This window comes from Henckelia pumila, chromosome 4 (assembly GCF_033568475.1).
Source record: "Henckelia pumila isolate YLH828 chromosome 4, ASM3356847v2, whole genome shotgun sequence".
Lineage (NCBI taxonomy): Eukaryota > Viridiplantae > Streptophyta > Magnoliopsida > Lamiales > Gesneriaceae > Henckelia > Henckelia pumila.
Genome location: NC_133123.1, coordinates 200865196 through 200872057, shown reverse-complemented (window position 1 = coordinate 200872057; position 6862 = coordinate 200865196). Strand labels below are relative to the sequence as shown.

The 6862-nt window shown below is 33.7% G+C and overlaps 1 long non-coding RNA gene across 1 annotated transcript; it reads left to right on the top strand.

The window, feature by feature from the left end:
• The first annotated feature begins 2149 nt into the window (after nt 1-2149).
• Nucleotides 2150-4071, top strand: LOC140866124 (uncharacterized). The gene is made up of 3 exons (XR_012144807.1): nt 2150-2362; nt 3202-3476; nt 3562-4071. It is a non-coding gene; the product is annotated as an uncharacterized lncRNA (long non-coding RNA).
• Nucleotides 4072-6862: the final 2791 nt, after the last annotated feature.

Below are 6862 nucleotides of genomic sequence, written 5' to 3'. Positions count from 1 at the left end.
TAATTCAAAAAACTGCATTGAATAAATTAGCAAAAAAGAGGCAAAGAATATGCTAAGTTTTTAAAAGAAGCAATTACCATTAGATGAGTCAAGGGCGTGTGAGACAAAGTTTTGATCATGCCTTGAATCCTCCATGAATGATGAGAACTAAAAAGTGTAGTAACACAGCCAACGTAGTCAAGTGATACAATGAACTTGAAGAGTAAATACAAATTTCAGGAATGGAGGCTTGAGTCATCCATGTGAGATGAAAATGAAAGACTGGAGCAACACGATTGTTGAAAAATGAGCAACAAAATCCACAAAAGCGATTGACTTTAGCGAAACTCAAGAGGGAAAAAAATTCAGTAGAGGGTGAAACAATAAACATATCTGAGAAGTGGAAGCAACAAACATATTTATGCACTAAACTAACCGGTGGAAACTAACTGATTTTGCAAATTTTTTGGGATAAATAAATTTTTTTAATTTTTTTTTTAAAAAAGACTGAGCATTTCTTGGTAGTCAGTTTGAGATTCTGTAGGGAGTGATGGTTTTGAACAGAAGTTTGGGGCCGTGAGTGGATCATGTCGTTTTACTATTTGTAAATAATATGGAAGGTATTTAGCAATTTTTAATTATTAAATAGTAAAGATACTAATTGGATATGCCTAAATAAAAATTTCGATTCCTCATTGACAGGTGCATAAATACAACAAAAAATTAAATTAAAAAAATACACGTGCATAATATTTAAAAAATATTTTTTTTTAAAAAAAATTAGAGTAAAAGGAGTTCAAGAATGCAGTTCAGGCGCAGATCCAACGAAAGAAAAATGCACAAAGGAGAAAAAAGAGTAATATTGATCATACCTGACCAAAATCTGCAATGTTGAGAACCCCCTCATCAGAGATAAACAAATTAGAAGGCTTGTCATCCCTGTGAACAAAAAAATTGCGGTGACACGCGTCGACTCGTAGAATCTGAATCATCCATCGCTTCACCTCCCCGACACTGATCCCATTTTCCCACTCCTTCTTCGCGCCCTTGATCACGGCCCCCAATTCAGTGGGCAAATACTCGAGCACCAAAACCGCATATTCGTCCTCGGTCCAGAAGTATTCGTGCAAAACGACTATATTAGGGCAATTATGGAGTGTCTGAAGGGCCTCTATCTCGCGAAACGCGGACTGGTAGTCATGCACCTCCTTGAGTGCGACAGTGATCGAATGAGAACGTCGGCGGGCTTTATAGACGTCGGAGTATGCACGGGATCCCACGCGATCCAATATCTCGTAGTTGGAGGTGATTTCAATATAAACCCACTTAAAAACACGATTTACTATTCAAAATGGAAGAAAAATAGGATTAGAAGTATAAGAAAAATTACAACATACCCTCAATCACACTAAATCCATTACTTAAATTCAATTAGTCGCAGCACAATAAGGAAACTTTACTGCGTAAATGAAGTGGGAAGAATAAGAAAAGAAAATGGTCTCGGCGGACGGCTCGACGCAACCACTCGACACGATGACAAAGAACATGGAAGTTGTGCGAATTTTTGTTGCATGAAGTTTGCTTTTGAACATTTAATCAAACAGGTTCAAAGCAGTAGCAGCTATATCCAAAAAAAAAAAATAGATCATTCTCAGTGTATCACCATCCTCTAATTGAATGGAAAACAAAAAATAAGGAAAGTAAAAGTGAAGACCGAAAAGCAAAATTATCCCATTAATTTGGAAGGAATTAAACCACATACCTAGATAAAACAATGAGTGAAGGAATGTAAGTTGAGGTATTTTTGGGCGACAATGACAGTGGAGATGAAACTGATTGGATTTGAGAAATCGGTTGTAGGAAAGACACAAACGTGGGGGAGATGAAAGTGATTGGATTTGAGAAATCGGTTGTAGGGAAGACACAAATGTGGGTTGAAGTTGTGGGATAAGTTGTGGAATGAGCAGTGATAAAAAGGCAAATTTGGGTATAGGTTTTGAACGTGATTTTTGTTTTTTGCCTTCACAATGACATGTAATTATAAATTTTTAGCAAGGGTAATTTAGTCTAAACATTAATTAGATCAAAACAGTTTTTTTAATGTATTTAACATTTATTAAATAGTAAGGATAGTAAGGATTATACGCTATTGGTTCATACTTGAGAGAAACTCCGCTATCCCCATTTTCTCTGAAACCCTAGACCGCTGATTTCGGGTCTCCCTGCTCGTTAACACTTGGATTGGAAAGCCCAAGATCTGAAGCCTTCTAACTTCGTATCGATTCGGTGTTTAAACTCGATCTCGCCATCTCGGCCGTGCACATCGTTCTTCCTTGTCTGCGGATTCAGGCATCGTTCATCCTTGTCAGCGAATTCAGGCACGGTATGCTTGTGTTGATTTGTTTGTTCATCCTTGTCAGCGGATTCAGGCACGGTATGCTTGTGTTGATTTGTTGAATGTGTCTCGTTGCTTGTTAAAAGCTCTCCTCCTTTGTACGTGTGCTTTCATTTTTCTATTGTATCATGTTTTTGGTTTTGTGGGAGTCTGAAAATAAAAGGCACTATGGTTCAAGCTTCTGCAAATTTGAAGGGAAGAGACGATGAGCTTATAACTTGGACTTTACTGCACTTCAAATGCTTGATAATAGAGGAATTATGGTTCAATGCATATCAAGTGTTTGATAAGTGTTATGTTATCACTACAAAGATTGTGCTTTCATTCTCTGTATTAATGTCGTTAATGAATAGTTTTTTAAATAATATGTACTCAGAAGTTGTAAATTGGTAATTTATAGTTACTTTTATTCTTAGTTTCTTCCTTATAATCCTGTTTTTCTGCCTCCATACCCAACGGCAGTGTAGAACAAGGTTTCTAATGTTGTTGAGTTCTGAGTAGGTTGGATTTTCAAATCTGGCAACCATGCGAAGATAGCAAAATTGGTTCTATATTTTGGTATAATTTTGATCTTGAACGGCGACTATCATCTCAAGATTTTGTTTGCAATAAGTTTGGTTTTTGAATTATTTCAGTATTTCTCCATGTAATTGCATCGTATTACTGTAATGCATTCATTTTGTGTACAAGAGGGGATTCTTGTGGAATGATTATCATTAGTGTCAATGTGGTGTTTTTCTTTGCATATTTTTCTGTGACAGTGTGTTTTAATTAAAAATGATCCATGTAAAATTCTATATTTTACTATAAAATTACCTTTGATTTAGGCAGTACAAAATGAAGCAGTCTCTACCGTTGACAGAGGAGAACTACAAGAAAGGTTCTTTATCTGTTTGGTGGGACTTGAGTGTTTGCCAACTTCCACTAGGCGATGATCCGCACCGGATAACAGATTTAGTAGCTAACATTAGGTCTGCTTTGGAGTGTTTGGGTTACGTGGGCAGGGTTGATATTTATGCATATGGGGACTCTGGGAGTTTTGAGACAGTGAAACTTGAGGCATTAAGAGGATGTGGGATAATATTTACCCATATCACTTTTGGTATGTATTTTATGTTAATCAAATTTGAATTATGTCTTCTGAATTTCGGTGCAGGTCGTTTAATTTCTAATTTGCTTTAAGTCAGGTGCTAAAAAAACAATAAGCAAACAACTTATGGATGACATGCTGTACTGGCCCACCAAGAATCAGAAGCCGGCAAATATTATGCTATTATCGGACGATGAAGACTTGTTGGATATGCTACAGCAGTTGAGACGCAATAAATTCAATACTTTGTTAGCAGTCCCAAGGATAAACGGATCTTCCCTTGTCGTTGCAGCAAATACTATATGGCAATGGGGCGACTTGTCATCTGGAAGGCAACCAAATACGGTCAACCCAACTATATGTTTGCCTAGTGTTGAGAATCCAAAGGGGAAGGGTAAGTCCCGTAGGAGCTGATGGACAGTTTTGTTTTTGTGTTTTATAACCTAGAATTGGTAGGTCATAGTGGTGGAAGTTTGATTTGACAATTCGAACTTGTGTGATTCTGTTCAGATGAGAATTCATTCCCCAAGTTATTGATTGACCATATGAAATTGTGTTTTTCCCCTGGTTAATCTCTCAAGTTATTGATTGACCATATGAAATTGTGTTTTTCCCCTGGTTAATCTCTCGAGTATATGTAGAAACTGCATGGATGTCCGAATATGAATCTCGAGTACATGGAGAAAATACACGATTGAATACACATGTTATCTATAATGCAATATAAATATAAATAAATATTAAATTTGATTAACTCACACATATTGATAAATAAATATAACTAATGCGAGATTTTTTATTTTGCATGTGAGCATCTAAAAGTTTCATTAAATTATATTTTAAACTCTTAAAAAATTTGTCACAATATTGATAAAAGGAATTAAATAAGTAACAAATATTTATTTTCAAAAATAACTTTATAGTCTTGGTAAACTTTTCACAAAATAAATAAAATATTGGTAAGACAAATTAATCTTGAAATTTTATTGAAGTTCATGATCAAATGTTAAATTTAAAATTTTAAAAGTTAACTAATATCCTTTTATGATATGATATATTCTCTAGGGCTAGTATGGACAACATAATTTCTACAATACAAAGGTATTATTTAAACTCCATTTATATGACGTAGAAAACACTAAATATTAAAATGAATTTACATTTATGTCTTTTTATTTTTTAAAGAATGTTAATACCCAAATATGTATTAGCTGTGAATTTGATATATAATACAATCCATAAATAGTTTTAAATGTTTGTTTTGTCTACAATCTCATTTTTATGAAATGATGAAAATTTCAACTATGACTGTTGAGGATCGAGTGTGCGTGTAGAGGAGAAATGAAAAAATATAGTAACTCACTCCGGGATCACATACTAATAGAGACTTAAACATGCAATCAACACTTAAACAAAGAATAATCAGAAAAAACTGCAGATACTTAATTCAAATACTAACCCGACAAAAAACAACTGGTAAATAACTGAAACTGAAAATAATATACAACTCAATCGAAAATTTCAAAGCATAAGAGTGTCAATCATAACTAGTTTTGCTGGCACCAACTGAGTCCAAAACTCTCTGGTTGCCAAATATACCTTTGTCCCCAAACCTGAAAAACCTGCAACTGCCCTGCTAAATGAGGTGTCTGATAAGTGTGTTTTTATGTATTATTTAGTGCTAGTTTCGAGTCGGGTTTTCATGGATTTATTATGTTTTTAGAGTTGTTTTTGTTTAATTAATTTATTTATTTCATTCAAGTTGTCTACATTTCATTTTTCTCGATTTGAATGAAAGAACAACGAAGAAATCAAGAATTTGGAGTAAGAAAAGAGTCGCAATAATGAATTACGGAGCAGTCATGATCAAAAAATTATTTTTAATGTTAAAGCGATCCAAATTCGATTTTCACCGTTCACAATATAGTTCAAGATATTTTGAAACTGCTTTTCAGATTTCAATTCATTCCGACAGATAGAACTTCGGATGAATTTTTGAAAAATGTTGCGCGCAACAGAAATATTGAGACGCCCTAGCTGAAAATTGCTCTGCTCGAGCGGAGGTTGATAAACCAAAAAGTTGATTAAAATTTCGCGCTCAAGCGGGAAAAATCTCCATCGAGCATGAACTCAAATTCCAGAAAGGTGCTTAAAATGGTTCGCTTGAGCGGGGCTACCGCTCGAGTGCGAGTTCGTGAGCAAAATATTCCAAAAAATCTTTGTGTTGGAAGGAAATATTTTATTCGGGGATCTTGACCATATAAATAGATTTGAGAACATAATTTGATGGGTTCCAAGAGTTCCAGTTCTAGATTCAGACACAGAGAAGGCGGCGACCATCAAGAGGGTGAAGAACTCAAGGAAGAACAAGCGAAGGAAAGCGATTTTATTCTTTTCTTCTTAGATTATTTTTATTTGTTGGAATATAGGGGATCCTACCCCCAAAATTATGTTTTGATTTCTTTTTTAAGATTGAATTTGGTTTTTAAGCGTTCTTGATTATATTATTGTGTTAATTATAATTTTGGAGATTGATCAACTTTGAATTGATTTTATGTGTCATAATTGATGCCGAGATGATATTTTATAACATGATAGAGTAATATAATCTATGAATCTAACACCTGCATAGAGATATGAGGTTGGATACATGTTGATAGTAATAGTCCAATAGGACGAAACCTAGATGATTCCACAAATCGTTAATACAATTGTAATTGTTAAATAACACAAGGATATTTGGTTACTACAATTCGTTAATTAGATTAATATATCTCGAGAGAGTATATTGATAGATTAAGGAATTCCGTCAAAAGAATGGCTTGAGAATTGAAATTCAAACATTAAAAAAGAAAAGGTGAGGTGAACCGAGATATTAACAATTGTTTATTTATTTTCTGAATTTCATTTATTTTTGTTTCATTCTTTTGTGTTAGTTTATTAATTTATTCGCATCTCATCTTAATTAACTAAAGAATTATAATTGAGTAATTTTGTCGTAAATTAATCACCGTGTGACGATACTCGTACTTTGTACATTATATTATTAATTGACTCGTGCATTTTCCATATATTCGAGCTTAATTGATGATATATTTAGGTTGATTTTCAGTGGTAGTATTTGCTCGATCAAGTTTTTAGTGTCGTCGCCGGGAATAGAAATCGAAAATTTTTACTATTTGTTATTTTTCTTTAGTTAATTTTCTATTTTTTTAATAGTAATAATTTAGTCTTGCTTGATCTATATTTTTTATTTTAATTTTTTTCAGGAATTCATCCAGTGTAATACTTTGAGATGTTATGTCGACGAGTATTCACGAGTTTTACCTAACACTTCTCAGCTTTTTGTTAACAAAATTTCAAATTTTTTTGTTAATGAAAAAGCTGAAAAGTGTTTT